Source organism: Empidonax traillii, unplaced genomic scaffold (genome assembly GCF_003031625.1).
Source record: "Empidonax traillii isolate 1590-97213 ecotype Southwest subspecies unplaced genomic scaffold, ASM303162v1 scaffold227:size730986, whole genome shotgun sequence".
Classification (NCBI taxonomy): domain Eukaryota; kingdom Metazoa; phylum Chordata; class Aves; order Passeriformes; family Tyrannidae; genus Empidonax; species Empidonax traillii.
In genome coordinates, this window is record NW_020955420.1 from 432,339 (window position 1) to 449,613 (window position 17,275).

Below are 17,275 nucleotides of genomic sequence, written 5' to 3' on the forward strand. Positions count from 1 at the left end.
TGGAGGTGGGTGGGATACGCAGCACAGAATCACATTTAAAATAACAAAGTAATTCTCAGAAGTGATTTCCCCCAAGTATTTTGAGCAATGAAACAATCACACTGGTCAATGCCTATGATGTGATCTCATACCCAGAAGTACAGTTAGAGTTTCAAATACCCTCGTAAAGTGGTTACGTCACAGAGATGCTTCCAATTTTACAATTGCAAAAGACTCAAAAATACAGCCTTTCTAGTGGAGAAAAGACCCTCCCCACTCATTAATAAAACTAACATAATGCCCCTAGAGGAATTAGAGCAGCTTGGGGTTATACTTAAATTTGTGCACTATTGAAAGTCATTGATATTTCCACTCCAAGGACTGCAGCACATCCACTTACAATATATAGGTTTTACAAGGCAATTCAATAAAGCAGTTCAACTCCAGTGAGTTCAGTGGAGTTGTGCCAGCTGTGGATTGGGCCTCCTGATTGTAAAATACAGTCTGTTACAGTGTGAATTATATGATGTTTTAGATCCAAGTAAATATCAGACAACAGCAACTATATTCCATTTACTTCAGAGTTCACCTGGGGACTTTGCAAGAAGAGAAGTCCTGTTTCCATTTGAACAATACCCGGATGATCGTAATATCTTAAAATTAAAAAGAAAGAAAAGAGGCAGATAAATTTTTAAATGGTGAAAGTGAGGAAAGACAAATCATGCTAGGCAAATGACACACAATGGGCCAAATTTATTGAACAATAGTATGAGAATCTGATATTTATTTCCAGTGCTGAATATGCAGGATACATTTAATATGCTCAAGATGCATTTTTCAATCTCCGTCAGTTGTCTTTGTACAGAACATTGAAAAAGAATCAAAAGGAGGAACATACAGTGAAACAACCACACCAGGCACCTTGCTATGTCCCCTGCTAGCTGTCACCTTCTTTACTTCTATTCAAATGCAGCATATAGCTGAGATTTTTCCAAAGAACTGTGTTAAGTGTTTCACAGGAAAGGAAAAACAAGCAAAGGAGAGTAACCCCTTTGTGTGAAATGATCTGTGCCCCCAACATTTTCACAAGAAGAAACAACTATTTGTTGCTAAAGTATCAACTCAAAAACAATGAAACATAATGATTCAAATCTAAGTGAATTGTTAGGGATGTTCCCCAAAAAGCTGGATTCATTTCAGAACTAGATCTACACTGATACCGTACTTCTGGAAAGCTTCCTCATTCATTTATGTTTTGCCTTCCTGGAATAGGAAAGGATGTAAGGCTGAATTGCTGTAACTTAAAAGAATAAACTATGGTCACACAGACCTCAAAATGTGGAAAAAAGGGAAAAATTGCTGTTGCTTCTGGTCATTTAGTCACTAAATCTGATCTTGGTTGCAACCACTTTCCATCTGAGGAGGAACAGCATCCTTTTCAATCCTTTATTTCTCTTGGTGCCCTCACACTGCCCTACCCATATGACATCTTTGCCATTTGTTCTATTTGTGCCTTTCTCTTATTAGTTCAACTCTGCTTCCTCTAGTCCCTTTGGACACATATACTCCAGCCTGTCCCATTTTAAAGTCAGAAAACATGAACCAGTGCTCAAACTATGTCTCACATTTTCCAGGTAGCTTTCTTCTGCTCCTGCTACCCTGCTGTTCTGTCTTCCTTTGCTATGCGTTATTCTCATCATTGCTACGGATGTTGTTAAACTGAAATACAATGCCGGTTTACAGGGAGACATACAGAGAAATTATATACAGAATAATCAAAGCAAGGCTTGTTTACAGGGAGACATGAGGGAAAATTAGACACAGATTGGTGAAAGCAACAGAGAACTACTTCTGGAGGTAGCAGTGCAGATGCTAAAGACATCCCGATGGCTCCCAGCTGGTGGTCACAAATAACCATCCTGCCCAAGGAAAGTGTGATCTGAAGACTTTAACCCCTCTAAATGCAAATCAGATGGGTGGTCTCACCTTCAGAAAAATGGCGTCCTTCACAGAGCATCTGATTGAGGGTGCACAAACCCAAGATTTTCCAAGCCTGACCCTAAACTGGAAGGGGAATGTTGAGGGGACACTGTGGAGAAGAACAGAGGCCTCCCCAAAGACTTGGGTGTGCAGATAGGAGTTGGGCTCCTGAAAGGCAACAGGTATTAAAAATGAGTTTTAATTCGTGCTAATAACTGAATCAGGTTACCACTGGATCATAGTTGGTGGGATGAGCTTATTAACTCCTCCCTTAGAGACTTGAGCTTATTTTAAAGACTTCCCTTGTCTATGGCAACCACATGTTAAAGCATGGTGGTTGGTTTGGTTTTTTTCAGAGGGGAGTACAGCAGAAGACTCCTTGCTTCTCTTGCTCTGGGTCAGAAGGAACCTTGAAGAAAAGTAAGTCCCTGCACTCTGAGAAAACAAGAGAGCATAATGGGGAGCAGAAAAAGGGACATTTCTGAATGTAAGATGAGTATGAGGGAACCCAGAAAGGAGGACAAAGCCTGAAGAACTGAGGGAGACCTTTGAGAAGTGTGGGAAACACAGGTTCAACAGAGATTACAGAAAGAAAGATTCTTGGTGTAATAACCAAAACAGACTGTACATTTTGTCACAACCCCAAACATCACTGAGTGGCTGACATTCTGAGCAGCCCTGTCAGAATGTCCCTGTCTTGCCAGGACATAGTGCAGCAGGAAGTTCATTTACAAACTCTCAATTTACTGTATTTCCTTCTAGATTTCCTCCAGAGTAAGTTTATTCCTTTAGCTTTTACTCAAATAAAACCTAGTTTCCGATTCTAAAAAGTGCTTTTGGTCTTTCAGGTTGCTTACTGCAAGGTTGTGCAGGCTGCAAAGCTCTGGTGAGCCTGTGATAGTTTCAACCCTGAGAGACTTTGGACTGAATTTAGAAGTGCACTCAAACATTTTGTCTGGCAGATGAGGAGCAGCAAGGAGCTGAGGGAGTGTTCATCTTTTGCTGTCAGACTTGCCTGCAATGTCTCTGTGACCTAAATTGCTTTCAGCTCTTGTGTGGACTTCCTCATTCAGCTTGCTAGCTTCCCACTATCCACATGGTCCAAGTAAATTAGATGAGTAATATCACATCTTTTCTAATGTTGAACTAGTGTACCCATGCAGTAATTTAGTGTTTAGAGTGTTAGTTAATCCTTGAGGCTTTTTGGTTGTTGGTTTGTTTGTGGTTTTTTTGGTTTGGTTAGTTTTGATTAATTGCTTTGTATTTTCAGTTATTGTGGGCAAAAGCAAAACAAGAAGTTTGATTTTTTTATTTTTTATATACATATTTTAGAAAAGACAATTTTGTTTTCAGCTCTTTTGGAACCAAAATGGATAAAATCACAATTCTGCAGCATTTTCACTAATTTTTAATGAATTTCATCTCATGCATTTTCATACAGAAAAGCCAAGCCATATAGAAAGGAACATTTTATCCTTCTAAAAATTGTGAGGAAAAAATTGCCAGGCTAATTTAGATTTACTGAAGTGCTAGCTTTTAGAACATAAATGACTGACACAGTAAAAGGAGACAGCACAAAGTTTCACTGAATTTTGACAGAAGGACAGATTTATCCATGGGCATAACTCAAGAAAAGTTAAGGGAAGAGTCTGGCTTGGAGACTCCCGAGTGGATTTCTACAATTTATGGTTTACAAATCCACCCTAATCCTTGTCCTTCCTATCTGTTATGGGCTACTCACAGGCAATAAGTATCTGTCACATTGCCAAAGAACAGTTGTTTATCTAGTTTTAAGTGAATATGAGAGTCCATTTGTTTGTTTTTACAGGAGGTATGATGAATGCAATTACAGGGGCAATAATATGCATGGTTACAGCGTAACTGCTCTGCGGATCAGACACCACCAAAACCATCCATCTTCCATGCATGCAACCATCACAACTGTTACCTTCAGCTGAATGAGAGCTCTCCAAAAATGTGCAGAAATTTATCTTTACGAAAGTTTAGAGTCAAGCCAAATTAAATCATACCCCCGAGTGCCTGTGGTGTTAGCGTGGCAGAAAGGGAGATTCAATTTCTGCATAACTATGGGATGATTTATGTCTGGAGAACTCTTTCAACTCCCCCATTTTTTCTGTTTGGGCACGAACATTCGGTGTTATTATCAATACTGGGTCTCTGACTAGGTGGAGGATGCTGCTCTCCCCCATCATGAGGAAACTAAATGTTTAAGTGATCAGAGCTGGTCCCTCTGGATCAAGCAACAAACTGACTTTGATCTTATTTCTGCACACTCACTGTACACCCATGAGATGAATTTCTCCCATGCATGTTCCTCCCCATAAGATGTGCTCTACCAGGCACTCTTGCACTACAAGTGTGCAAATCCTAATTTGTCTTGTCTTCACTGATATATTGTCTCTCCCAGCACTTTTAGGGACTGAAAACTTTTCTTCTGTCTAGACTCTATAGTTTGATTTATTCCCCAATTTGATTTCATCTCTGATTTAATAGCTCTCTCACTTGCACCTGCCCTTTTATTTTGGGTGTGTTTTTTTTTCTCACTTCTTTACTGTATGACCTTTCCTAGACCTTATTTGAAAGACATATATCGCCTTTTCTATTGGTATATTGTTCTTTCTGGCCTTTTCCCCCAACCCCTCTCTGACCTCACAGTTCACTCATGGGCAGGGGGAGGGGTGGCTATGGAAAATGAGGGTAAGACAAACCTTGCACTGGTTTGGTCCACTAGAGTTTTGAAGAATAACTGGATGTTGTTTGAGCAAAGTCTGGGAAGATGTGAGAGGCCACAAAGTCCTGGGATCCTAGCCCAGCAGTATTGCAGTGTGCTTATTTATAATCACCTTTACATTCTCTTAATATTATCTGATCAACTTCTAAGGGTTTTCTGAGTCACATGATACTACATAATACCACGTATTAGATAGAGTGAAGACTGAAAACATAAAACTTGTAGAAAGTAAGGATGGATGTTGAGGCTTGCCCCCCTGTTGAAAAGGAAAGGATTTTTGCAATTAAAAATAACCTTCACCCTGAAAAGGTTCCACCACATTTAGGAAATTCCTGTTCTCAGTGTTAGCCCCGCTAACGTAGCAGAGCAGCATGAATGGAGCAGCCTGTCATAGACAAGAACAGCATTGTACACAGACAGAACTGGGAAAAAATTCTGTTACTGTGATAGATTTGTGTAGTAACAACCAAGGATGATAAATTTCGCAAGTTGGTCAGGGTTAAACTGGTAAATCGTGCAATCAGTTATGGGTTAAATATTAACAGAAGATACTCTCAAAAAAAAAAAAAAAAAGGGACAAAGTTGATTACATTCTTTCAAATGACTCCCAGATGTTAAAATGTGCTTTCCAATGAAAATAATTATATAATCTACAAACCTGAACACTATGTTAAGGGAATGGTAGTGAAAATTGCTGAGTTAAAAATGTAGGCCCCATGGCTATTTTGTCTCTCTAAAGACACACAAGAAAACTTCACATGTCCTGAGAGCTGTTTAAGTGAAAAATTCTGAATTTAACAGATTTCATACTTAGTACATGAACTATAATCTTTTCACTGTAGGCTAAAATGCAGTCATTTTTGCACTTTTTGTGACACTGTGATTTATAAGAAGCGTTTCCTTTTTCCATGGCTTGCAGTGGATGCCTTGGAACTGAGAAGCAGGCTCTCAAAGCCATTTAACTCTGTAACTGTAAATGCCAGTGACAATGAGGAAATTTACCTTACTTGCATAATGCTATAGAACAGCTTTTCGCTGTTTAATAAACCCTTCTCATTCATTAGATTTTACTTTTGTTTAGAGAATGGACAGCCCTAGGTACCTAAAAACATTCAGTTTACCAGTTCATCCTTCATACTCTAGGTACTGCTTATGAGCTTTTAGATTAAAAATTACATTTGTGCTTTTTTTTATTTAACTGCTACAATTTAGAATTCTTGAGATGCTACTACTGGTTTCAGTACTTACTTCTTTCCTCTTCATGTTGTTATCCAAATGAGATGAAATTCTCATCTAACCCCAAGATAGGATTTTCAGAAAAATATCAAATGAATGGAGCTTCTGGGAAGTGGTAACAACATAACCCTTTCAAAATGGAATTAAATAGACACATTGCCACTCAATAGCTTCCATATTAAAGCTGTGGGAATTACTTTTGAATTGCTGGTTAACTAATTAATAGACACATAGGTAAATATTTGTCCAACAGTTAAGTCCTTGATAATTTTTTTTTTTTTTTGCTTGTAACAATTATATGAATCTCTGAGTTACTTTCGATAATGAATCTTGCTGGCAAATGTACTTTTTAATTAATTGTCTGAGATACACATAATGATCATATCTTGGAAAAGGATCCCACTCTGTGGCTGTGGCACAAAACTGTGATGGGTGCTCAAAACCGTCATGGGAGGAATGAGGGAATTTGACTTCCGAAAACGATTATAAATTCTTTGCAGTAATTAATGGTTCTATCAACAGTGCAGATCAGATTTCAACCACAAGACAACCATGAGGCAGGAACACCACCAATTGTTTTTTCATCTTAAGAAAACATTCCTCTTGTGTTTTTTGTCTTTGTAGATCATCCTTGATGTCATAGTTGTTTGCAACAGTTTTTAATGTCAAGAATGAGCCAAGAAAAGACAGAGAAGTATAAACTGTGATTTGAAAAGATTAGGTTGCTCTTCTCAGAGATGTGGTTTTCTAAGGGAGCATGCATCTTTGAAGACTTTGTACTGACCATAAACTAGATCCTCTAACTTCAAATACTGAAAAGTAACCTATCAAGATCAGTGTCATTGACCTTGTGGCATTTTCTTAGTACTGGAGAAAAATAGCCACTGTCAGACAGCAATGCGCTGGACTTACCTTTGGTGTCTAGGATGCCTCAGATCTTGGGGATTCAGGAATTATACAAGTCTCTCTCCTTAGGTGGTTCTGAAAGTCACCTATGAATAACGTAGGCATTTTTTATACCTACGTTATGGAAAATTACCTAAAATCCCAGCTGGAATTACAGAGCAGAGCTCCATGCCTTCCTAGAGCTTCAAAGGCCATTGAGAAATCCCCCAAGGCCAGGGGTCTCTGACACCACTGGAAGGTTACTGGAGAAGTGGTTTCCAAGCAGGGCCCGAGAGCTGTGTGGAGAAATTCATGCTAGCTTTAAATCCCAGCAACTTCATCCTGCAGTGAGGAACAACTTGTGTTCAAACTGATGCATTTAAATGAACAGATAAATTAGTGGCAGTGCTTTTGAAGTAGTATCATCTTCACCAATCTTAAAAATTCTGTTAGCTACCTGACAGAACAGCTTATATTTTTCTTTAAGTGCTGACAAATATATTTTCTAACTGAGATCAAAATGGCATTATTTTCCCTTGAGTGAACTAATGTTTTATTTATATATATTTATTTTTTAAAAATCTCTCTGATATTTACGGAGTTTATGAGTTTTGCTTTGGGTTTGTTTTTTTCTTAGGAAAGGTTTCTTTTAATCAAATGTGAGTATTAACTATTTATTAGCTATGGTCAAAAATAAACTTTCAGATCTGGAGGGCAAACACATTGTAAAGCTCTCACAGTTTAATCCTGGATTATGCAAACACTCAAATGCTGGGAAGCTCATTTAAGCAAGAGGAGCAGCCGGCCTGGGAGGGCTTGGGGCACTGTTCTCTCAGCTCCATTCCCAGGCACCTGCAAAGCTGGATCTGTGCTTAGGCAGTGAGTGCCCAACCTTTTGCAGACCGTGAGCCAAGAAATAAAACACAAAAAGAGCCTCGGTACCATCACTGGCACAAGTGCTGAGTCTTTGTGCCAGAATGAGGGAGCTCTGCCCCAAGTGTTTCCAGTGTTGTTCATCTTTGTCTTCCACCAGATGCATTATCTCCCTCAACTCAGACCCCTTCTCCCGTTCCCCTGGCACCCCACTGCCTCCCTCCTCACTCCATGCTGTGTATTTTTCCAGCTAGAATGGCAGTTTTTGACACTGTGTTCTTACCAAGTAGCCACAAACATGTTTGGGGACCCAACTTACTGCACTACCAGATATATGTGGTAGATGCCTGTGCTGAAAGACTTGCTGTGCTTCAGAAAATGAGGCTTACTAACTAGTCACACCTTCAGTCTTCACATCTTTGAAAACATCTGAAAAAGAATATGATTATTCAAGGCTGCATGGACCTTCTGTGAAATCAGGTGTTTCCCCAGCTTATTTTTAAAACAAGTTAGATTTTTTTTCTTGCCATAACTTTTAAAGGACCTTAGAGGAACTGGTGATAGAATGTTTATTTTTAAATGGACACAACCATTGAAGAGTATATTGTTCACAGTTGCCAAAAGCGCAGAAAAGGAAAGCAGAGTGACATTCTCCTTAAATGCATAATGAAGTGGAAAATAAACTTTCAGTGATGCAGACCATAGAAATGCAAGACAAGAGACTGCCATTGAAAAAAGTGGTCTATTAAATTAAGATGCTACTAGGTGTCATTGTGACTCTGTGGGTAGCATGTCTGTCTCACAGCCAACTACTTGTGGGTTCAAGTCCCATACTGGGACTTTGGCTCCCGTCCACTATACTGCAGTAATAAGCAGCGTGTGGCACTTTTAGAGGTGTCATCCTTCAGAGAAAATGTTAAACCTACTGTCCTTCTGCCAGCTCTCCAGTTGGAAATTAAAGATCCCCAAGTACCCTTTGAATACAGTGAGTAATAACCTTGGGGCCCTGGCCAGGATTCCCTCTCTCAATAAAAGAATTTGTAATTCAATGGGCATATTTCACAAAAAAGCAGAAGTCATAGAAACCAATGGAAAAACCTCATTAAAATTGTCGTGGTTCCTTTATGTATTTTTTAACATAGCAAGTCACCTAATTGATTGAGTTTCAATGGCATTTTAAGCAGCTGTCATAAATTGCCCATACAGGCATATTCAAAAGAACAAAGAAAAATTTCTACTGCACGTCTTTGAGAAGCAGCTAACTCCCATAGTCACCTTTGAAAAACCCAGTCCAGGTTCAGGAAAGGTCCTTGAAAAATGTTTAACAAGACTACATTTCAGAACAAACCTTCAGCGCAGAGCACCACAGCAACATTCACGGCCTTGTTAACTGGGAAGATGCAGAGGAGTCTGTCAGTAGCTTCGTGTGCTGTTCCACTCTCTGAGTACCAAAAGCTGATACACTCACGTTTCCAAATGTATTCTTGCACTGGAGGCTGTTAACCTGGCCAGCTGGTATTTGCATGCCATTAAATATGCTTTTTGAGACATTTTCCACATGGCAGGAATGATAATAAAGTTATTTAATGACAATGGGCAAATATCCTGCCAGTGACATGCATATAATTGTGGAAGAAATTTTTAGCATCCCTCATGTGGGTTGAGTGAAGCAGGACACACATGCCCTGAGATAAATCCTGGCCCTGGACAAGTAATCTGAAATACTCTAGTTTACATGCCAGGAAACTATTGACTATTTGAGAAGAACAGGAATAATATCTCATAACCTATCCATGTCGTTTGTCTCCAAACTGGTTGCATCTCCGCAGCTCCACTGCAGGGGCTTCTTATGCCCTTATGTTGTGCCACCCAGGCAAGCAGAGCAGCAAAGGGGTGTGGAGCCCCAATGACATAATTTCATGTCACAAATCCTTACAGTAGCTGTGCAGTGATCACATTAAAAGGTAGGAGCTTTCACCTGCTTCTCTCTCCCCTGTTTACTACTTGCAATAGGCTCTGGCTCTGCATAACAGCTCGGTGACGTCACTTCTTGTGAGTCACTAATCTGGGAAACTAAATTTTAGCAGTCTGTTTCTCAGTCATCCTAAACTCACTAACAGGGAACAGGGAGAAAGTACAGTCTAAATAGCATCTCATTTCCTGAAGGGTACACCTAAGAGAGATCAGAGGAATTTTGCCTTTTGACAGCTGACGAAACAGGAGTACCTTGTGTAGATGTGGACCTCAGACAAAGGATTCAAACCCTTCCATCCAACTCTTGCCGTTTTTCAGGCAAGGATATCCTGCCTATGCAGTAAGACAAAGGTAGAGGCTGCCAGAACACAGCAATCTGCGATGTTGCATAGAATCTCCTTTGTAGACTTCATTGTTAAAGTTATTTTACCACTTTGGCCACAGAATGTACCACAAGGCCTCGAGAACTTGTGTATGTTATAGAGAAACTTCTGGAGTATCAGAATCCTGTGGGGTTTTTTCATTTTTGTGCCACATATCCTTTATGCAGACAACAAAATGAGTTTCCTTGATGGTGTCCCCGTGCAGTAGCATTCCCACAAGTATCGCTTAGCAAAGATTTCCCTTCATTGCCCACCCACTCCCACGGCAACATCTTGAATGCAGTTTTATAGGATGGGTTGTTGTGGTTTCTTGCTCCTGAATAAGTTTCCCCTCTTTCTGCTCACTAGCCTCTGACGAAAATAAATGATAGGAACAGAAAATGGCTTCTTTCTCTCTTATACTTTTCTCATTTCAGTCCTGTTGTTCGTTTCTCATACTTCCATTCTCAAGTGCTCTTCTGAACTCCTCACTTCAGTGACCTCCTTTCTTAATTTAATCTGGACAAAGCACCAAGTTCATTTCAAGTCATAAAGCTTGATTTGCTGTGTGCTCTTGGCAAATGTGAATAAGCTCTCTGGCTCCTTTTAATCAGCTAACATAATAATTTTTTTTTTTTTTTTTTAAGCTGCAGCAATTAGGTCACCAAAGCAAGTAGTCTCTTGTGTTCCATTGAGAACAAATCTGTCCTTCTCTGACTTGCTGCATAATTTAATTATTAAAGCTTGATATAATTTTGGTTTCCATGTAAGGCAACCCCATAAGAGCAATTATATCCTTTCGGGGGTGAGGTTACTACTGTTAGAACCAGTACTCAGAGAGCCTGGTACTGTGCTCTATATGGTAATGCTACTACTTCCTACCACTCACATTGCAACATTTGTGTACCTACTTAGCCAACAACAGCACTCTGCTGGCGTTCTCCCCATGACTCTGCACCGAACTAGCATGTTCAAGATCTGGTATCAATTAGTTAATAATTTAGCAATGGTTTGAAGATGCAAAACAGCTGCTAAAAGTTAAGCCTTATTGTTATTATTATGTTAACTAAATTCTTTTTCTTTTACCTCTTATTTTTTTTTTCTTTCAGAAAACATTATTGTATTATTAACTGTGTTTATCACCTCCTAGTCCTGACATTTAAATATCTAAAATGTTTTGGTGTAATTACACTGTTTTGTTTCACAACACCTAAGATGTTCATTTCTGTATGAAAATTTGCATAGCTAAACTTTTTTTAAGAACCCTAACTGTTTCTGTTAGCTGCTTTCAAAAAGACAAGAAAATAGCGTGTTATAACATCTGACTCATCTGACTGGAACAGCTTTCCAGATTAAACTATTTAAGTTCTTAAAAAAAGTTTTGGTCATTGGGTTGCTTTAAATTTCCAAATTCTGTTTTTCCTGGTGGCCTCTCAGTTCCTTTCACCACCCCAGGAATATCTTATACTTTTGGTGCATTCGGGGAAAAAAATCTCTCCTGAGTCACGAGTTTTTAGGATCTGATTGGCAGTCTAAAGGGGCGGCAAGCCACAATTAGAAATCTAGTATTTCAAGAAAAACTTGTAGTACCCACATGTAGCTGGAAATCTAACACACAATAGCAGAGTTAAGTAAGATGGTGGCAAACAGTGTTGGTGAGAAGAACAAAGTATCTTCACATTCACCTTAACACACTGTGTAAATTGCTCAAACGCAAACACATGTTGTCTGACTCATGCAGACAGAAGGAGTTCCAACTGTAGCATGCTGAGAATAATGGGGCCCTGCTCACTGAATAAGCTTGCTTAGGTGTTGCACTGCACTCCAATTATCAATACCAATTATTCTAAAATATGAATTAGAACAACTGTAGCATCCATCGTATTTAAGATGTCGATTTCCACTTCTTTGGTAGGACTGAAAGATGCACCCAAAACAACTGGAACTTGGAGATATTGTCCTACTCCATCAATAGGAGCTTGTTTAAAAGCTAAGATGACCTGCAACATAGTGTTCTCTTGAATTTAAATTCCAATAAACCTCACTAAAGAGACTTAAAATGATCTGTCTCATAAACTTTACAGACTTTCTAGACTGAATATATCAAAATTCTTCTAGTATCATTAGATACCTTCAAGCCTGTCAGAAACACACCATTTATATAATAACACTTCAGTTCCTTATGGAACAACTAATTAAATGTCCCTTTTACGTACTTGCCTTGTCCTGCCTGTAGCTATTAGGGCACATCATGCATTTTCAGTCAGTGTGAGGGCACTGGAGTTAGCTTCCTGGAATTCCGTGAGGATAAAAATAAAATTGTTCCTAATATGTGACACATCGTTCAGTATGGCTTGTTCAGGCACTCTGGGAGAGGAAAATAAAGCTTTGTCACTTGGGGCTATGTTGTGCCATGTGGAACTATTTTAGTGCTCAGTGCTTTTGATGGGGACTGCTGCTAATCCCGTTTCCAGGTACCAGTACAGAAGGACCATGACTAACATGCAAATTGTACACAAAAATACATAAAACCTGTGAGCCAACTTGTGCAGAAAAGGAGGATCTTCCCAAGCCTCCCTGGCACAGATGAAGCTATTCTGCTCTGCCATACTTGGGGGCAGCTGAACAGGCAGCACAAAGTGGAACTGTCTGCCTTTGTTAATAACTCAGGAGGTCTGAACAGTTCCATCAGGATGCACAGACTCAGCCTTGAGCTCAAATCCTGGCAAAGGCAGCGCTTCCTGCCATATCTGTCAGTGTGGCAGAGCTGAGCACTCTCTCCAGAAACACCTGGGGAACTTCCTGGGGGAGCAAAGCACCTCCTGAGCAATCAAGCAGCAATGTCTGGTGATGTGGTCTAGGTAGTGCCTTACTGAAGTCAGTGGTGGAGCTTATGTTCGAAATAGGTCTTTAGCACAACAACCAACAAGACAGCTTGAGCCAGTGATGTGCTCTTGCAGTGAAGAAGGTTAATGGTAGCCTGGGCTGCATTGAACAAAGTATGGCCAGCAGCACACTGGGAAAGGTGATCCTTCCTCTTTTTCTAATACAGGTGAGGTCATAGCTGGAGCATTGTGTCCAGTTCTGGGCTCCCCAGTACAAGAGAGGCATGGACATAGTGAAGAGAAAGAAGAGTGACTCAGGAAGTAAAAAGAAGCTAAGCTGCCCAGGTTCCTTAAATTGCTAATATGAAACTCAGTAAAATGAGCTAAGTTCAGCTAAATGCAGGCCAGGGATGTTAATGAACAGACAGATAAAGCTGAATCAGAGTGAGACTTATCTAGCAGGGTATAATATCCTACGTCCTTTATTATGTTGTTTGTGCTTGTCTTGGTATTCCCTTTAGGATTTTTTCCTTTTCCCCAGGGCTTCTTGAAGCTGCTAAGGGCTCTGCACTGTTTCCTTAGGCCCTTTGCAGTCAGTGCCACCACATCTTGCCATGAACCTGCCACTCTCCTTCAGTGTCAGCAGCAAGAGCTGCAGACAGCAGGATTCAAGGATGTTTGACCCCTCATGCAGTCCATGTATCAATTCTGCTTCAAGCTCATTCTCCAGCCTCTGCTGGGACTTCAAAGCCACAGTCTGATGCACTGCATTTATTTTGCCTCCAGAGACTATGAGAATATTTGCTTTCTCTGGGAATATTCCTTTTTACTGTGGCAGAAAATCAGACATGGACATACATAAACAAAGAGCTTTGAAAAAATATCTGGGACAGCAAGTGTCCAATGGAGACATATCCTGGCCTGTTTCCACTCTTTTGCCACTTGAAACTCATCCCTAGAGCCATAAACAAAGTAAAGAACAAGAGCATCAACGTTTTTCAAGGAACTCTCATCCTGCATCTCAAAGTTATTGCTACGTGCCTTTGCCTGTAACTGTATTTTGTGCAGAACCTTCATTTGCCCTTAGACATCAAACGCTCCCCAACTTTGAAGAAGTTTGAATACAGATCTTGTCTTTGCAGTTGAAGTGCATCTCTAGCATAATGATGAAAAAAGAAGGAATGTATTGAAGCAGAACACAGACAAACCTCTTCCAGAAATCACTCTAATCAAGCAGCTACTTCCAGCATGAGGTCATGCCAAAATGTTCCTCAACACGGTGAATACACTTATGACATAATTTTTTGAAAAGACTAACTATATTAAGCTCATAACACTGCTAGATCCCTACACTGGCCTCTTAGGGCAAGCATGAGTGTGTTAAGACACCAGTTTATTCCATGGACACTGTTAGAGGACAATAGTGTTTTTTGGTTAATTCTGCTTCACCAAATCATGAATGGAAAAGCAAATTGTAATGAGTTATGTATAGAAGACGCAGATCCACAGTACATTTTTTTTCCTAGTAGAGTGAATCAGTAAATCATACTCCAGCATTTGCCCAAACCAGTTTTAATATAATGCTTGGTAGACTTTAAAGAAATATGTCTGGTACTTAAACCTCAAATACATTGTAAGAATGTTATTCTGGTGTCCTAGTTATCCAGACTTAAACACAGATTAGAAATCCAGTGGTTTAGTCAAGGCATAAATATGTAACAAGGAAGATGGCATGGCATGGCATGAGCATCGATAGCATTTTACCTGAAGATACATGATACAGAGGTGCATGATACAACAGTATTCTTCTCCACTTCATCTATCAGTTCTAACCTTAGTTGCTAAGGCTGTAACATCTGACTGAAAAAGATTGGGGTGTCCTTGAAATACAGATCTCAGATATATATGAGAGTAAAAGCTCAGTGGAAGGAGAAAGGAGACCCCTCTGAGGTCCCCTTTTGATTTGCACGAGTTTTCTTCTTACAACAGGAATTCTTAAAGAGCATCTGATTTTTATCATGTCTGGGGCACAGGAGCAGAAGCAGTGGGACTAATTATGATGGCAATAATCATGATAACAATAAAATGAAAACAATGTAAAAAAAAAGATAACGAAGCAATTTTTGTTCAGCAAATGGGTTCACTTCAGTAGAAGCTTGTTTAAACTCTTGGGCAATGAGAGAAGGTGAATATTAGTGTACTTCAAATGATTCCTGTCATAGTATTTTTTTCAATAATACGAAGTTTCTAGTATTACAGGTGAAGAATTATTTAATGAAAAAATAAATTTTCTATTGCTAATGCATATCTTTATGCTTGTTAGGTCTTCTCACAAGTTCTTGTGCCCCTTCTGCTAGAGAACTAATTATGGGTATGCATCGAAGTTCATAGCATATTCTCCATATGCCTGTGTTTATCAGATGTAATTTAACTGTTACATTTAAGTAGTGGTCACTCAGAACTATTCATATATCCGTATGAATAGAGGATACATTTTTGTCCTTCTAAGAGTCCCAAAGATATCCTTGTCTATAGCCAGGCAAGACAGGTAGGTGCTGTAATTATGCTTTCAGGAGACAACACTATCGTGTTTACTCTCATCTTTTACTCATCCTTTGATAGCTTTTTATGATTGCTCTCTGGCTTTTGGCCTGCAGCCATTTCCTAACCTAAAGGGAATGACAATCACAAATAGAACGAAAAAGGAAAAGATGACAGGAAGAAAGCCGTCAAGTAAAACAGGAAGAAATTCTGGAAGGTAAGAGTGAAGGTTGAAAAGAAAAATCTAACACACAGCCTAGCAAAATAGAATGCCTAAGACATGTTGGTTTGAAGGTAAATGCAAAACCTTTCCTTTAAAGACACTTAACAAGCACAGCGAGACAGTAGCAGAGAAAGAAGAAAGGGGAAGGACAGCAATGGAGAAATTGTGTTGCATTGTCACAGGCTTTTTTTTTCTCACAGTACATTTTGAATCCACAATTTAAGGGAGGCTGGTTGCGATTCATAAAATAAATATCAAAAAACATGCCCATTTCTGAGTGGAGAGAGCAAGAAAATCTCTCAGCCCAAAGTCTCTTAGGAGACATATCTCAGCCACAGCATGTTTGTTGAAAATAAAAAGGGGTGTTTGACAGAAATTTTGAAACACAATTTTCAAGGAAAACAAGTTCATTTAAAACATTTTATCTCCTCTTAAAATGTTTATACCAGTTATAAAGTACAGAATTTCTGATGAAAATCAGAAAGTACCACCTGTTCTAAGCTGAGCATCCCATACCCTGAAGGAGGACCTGGCCTTTCACTTATGCCATAATGTGATCCTTGAGGAGCTTCTTTCACACTGCATTTTTAGTAGCCTCTAGGTTCACCTGATTTTAAGCAGGAACAGCTTTGAAATCATGAAAGCTTTTACAAGACATGAAAAATATTTCCTGTCCAGCTCTAGTATGAAGACTTTTATATCCCCAAATAAAATGATCTATAATGGCTAAAATAGCTTCGTTAGTTGGGTTTATTATTGTGTAAATTGCAGAGAAGGCACAGAATTCAAACATGTAAAGGTGGCAATTCCATTACCTACTTACCAGCAAAACATATGTTTTCAGTTTAAGCAAATTTTACCGTTTCCCAACTGCAAATTGGATGACATACAACAAAAACTGTGTTTTAACAGCTTTAGCATTTTATAGACATTATAGCCAAGCACCAATCCTTTACCTTAGGAAAAAGTAAGAATTACAAAGAGCTTGCTATAAAAACACCTATTCACCAGCACCCAGCTGGAATTTGTATGGCCTACTGCATAGCAGGCTCAACTAAGACACAGAACACACAAACTTCTGTCCTTGAAGAAAGATGTTCTTCCCTCTTTGTTTCCATGTCTATAAAATAGGGCAATAATACTTATCTGCTGTGTAATTGAGTGCTGTGGAAATAAGACCTGTTTTTTTTCTGCAAAGTGGAGGTCACTTGATATTGCTAACAGCATGAGTAATAATAATGCAACACAGCAAATGCAGTGGGAAATATTTAAACAAGCTTCAGTGATTCAACTCAAAACTTCTCGTTTGGGGGATCTATTTCTATTTTTAGTTCAAATAAAGTAAAAAGATAGGCTTGTTTATAGTAAAAATGTTGCAGTATATCAAGACTTCTTTAGTTACAAAATCAGTGTCATCTTCCTTAGCCAGAGTATGTTTCCAAGTTCTGTTAGCCTGACATTTTTATGTGTTTTTGGAGCTCATCTCTGAGCTCTGGCAGAATACTAAATATAATCACAGAATGGATAAGATTAGAAGGGATCACAGGGGTCACCTTGTTCAGTCTCCCTGCTCAAGCAGAGTCATCCCAGAGCACATGGTATAGGACTGCATGCAGATGGGTCTTGAATATCTCCAGTGAGGGAG